Here is a 2555-nt window from a genome sequence, read left to right on the forward strand (position 1 = left end):
CGTCCTTTCCGATTTTCAGCCTTGTGAGCTTGTCTTAGTTTTTGCCTAAGTCGCCCTTTCCGGGTTTTCAACCTAGCAAGCTTTTTTTTTCTTTTTTTTTCTTTTCTTTCTTATAGAATTGCTGTCGATCATGCTTTGCTATATTCCTTGACTTTTTCGCACGGTGCTTAGGAGAACTTTTATGGGCAGGCTTAGGACTGGGTATAAAAAGAAAGGAATTTTGAGGCTCAAAAACCTAAATGCCCCTTGTGTGGCATTTCCTTTTAAATTATTTTCTTTTTCTTGAATTTTTTTCCCCATTTTGGATGATATTTCTTTTTCTTTTGAATTTTTTTTCTTTTTAGATTTTTCTTTGTTAGGGAATCTATTTTTTTTATTTTGATGTGGTCGGGCCTGAAGTAACTTCTCAGGTTGCCTACGTACCCCAGACCAAAAACGTAGTTCAAATTTTTCCCTCCCCTAGGTTAGGTGATCGGGCTGAGAAAAAAAAAGGTATATTTTTTTTTTTTTTTTTTGAAAATGGTTGCAAAGGGTTAAGAAAGGAGATATTGAACTGGATAGCAGGAAAATTGATTCGACCAAAGATGGCATCCTTAAATATAGTATTGCTTGATCTGGTCAAGGTTGATTGGTTCTAGTAGTTCAATTATATCATGATCTTGAAGTCTGACGGTTTTTCCAAGAATATTTTCTTTAATGATGAACGGACCTTCCCAATTAGGTTTGAACTTCCCTCTGGGGTTAAAGATAAAAGATAGGTGTTCGATTCTCTTTGAGTACCAAATCCCCAACTTGTAAGTGACGAGCCCTAACCTTCTTATCAAACGTGAGAGTGACTCTTCTTTAATAAGTTTGCACGTAGCACAGAACTCTAAGTTGTTTTCTTCAATCAAATTTAGTTCTTCGTATCCACAGACCCAATCTACCTCTGGCAACTAACTTTCCAACAAGACCTTGAGAGACAAGATTTCCATTTTAACTGGCAAGACTACTTCCATATCATATATTAGAGAGTAGAGAATAGCTCTAGTGGAAGACTGCATTTAAGTATGATGTACCCCTAGTGTGAATGAAAGCTTCTCTAACCATTCCCGGTACAATCGACACATTTTCACGATAATTATTTTGAGACTCTTATTAGCTATTTGTTTCAACCACTCCATTAATCTGAGGACGGTAGGGAGATGATGCCAGATCTTGAACTTTGAACACAAAGTAATCCTTGACTTTGAAGTGTGACCCGTTATCAAATATCAATCCCAAAGGTACCCTGTATTGACTTATGATAGCTGCAGTGAGGACAATATTGAAACATTTTATAACATCTTCTTTGATCTCATTGGTGTTTTCATTTCATCGAGCGAGTATCTATTCCATGTCGGACAACACCCAAGCTTGCACCTAACATATCCTCACCAGACCACGTAAACAAGTCTTTTGAAATTTCTGAGTAAATTCATTATCCCTTCGTGTTCCTCTAGGGATAGGATGGTTTCTACTTGAGTCTCTTTAGGAATTATTTTCTATTCCGAGGTCAATGACCTTTGCTTTCTTGATTGAAAGTTGTTGAGTCCGACCCTTATCTTCTTGTTCAGAAGAAAAATATGTCCTTGAAACCAGATTATTAGTTAGTTGTTGACTCGACAAACTAACTCGACTCAACAGAAAAAAGAGTTGACCCAATCTAAAGAAACATGACCTTGTTGGATTGATAAAAAAATGGACACGAGCTAATCAGAATGACTCATGAAAACTCAAGACAAGTAACAATAACGGGCTTGATTATGGACTGAGGACTCGAGACATTGCTTATAACCGGCAAAACTGAAACACTATGATCTTTAGGGAATAACTGTGTAATTTTGAGAAATTCCGAGATCATTTTTGACTGTTGACTTGATATTGACGTTTGTTCTAACTGACTGGATTTACAACCCTAGCTAGACGATGGACGATTGAGTTTAGGTACAATGATAACCCTGAAATCTAATCGAATGTGGATTTAATCAACTTTAGTGTTACCCCCTTATAGTGTTACCCCCTTAATAACATTTTAAATGAACCCTGAGATTTTATTGAATTATGTGCACTAATCCATAAAACAATTCATCCGTTCAATGATTATTCAGAAGGAAAATAATTTTATTGCATTCTTGAAAATTATTGGAAAATAATGTTTTTATTATATAAAAATTTTCACAAATCTGATTATTTTTTGCAACATATTTTGGTAATTTTCCAAGGCCCATGCAAAAATAGTTTTTTTGTAAAAAATATATTTCAAAAACTTTTCATGCAAAAATAGATCTTTTGTAAATCATTTCCTTCGTTTTCTTTTCTTTTGGAAAATATTTTTCATTTCGAAAACACTTTTCTTCTAAAAAACATTTTTATTTTATTAAAATGGATTAAAACCCGAATTAGAAAAGAGTTTGAATTCCATTTTGATTCAAATGGATCGGCCCATAATGATCGTTGGATCGAGATGGACTAGGTCACTATGAATCATTGCAAAAAATGGATTCTTATTGGGTTGGTGCACCCATTTTAATCAG

This window comes from Akebia trifoliata, chromosome 3 (genome assembly GCF_017979445.1).
Source record: "Akebia trifoliata isolate Shusen 1 chromosome 3, ASM1797944v1, whole genome shotgun sequence".
In the NCBI taxonomy this organism is placed as follows: domain Eukaryota; kingdom Viridiplantae; phylum Streptophyta; class Magnoliopsida; order Ranunculales; family Lardizabalaceae; genus Akebia; species Akebia trifoliata.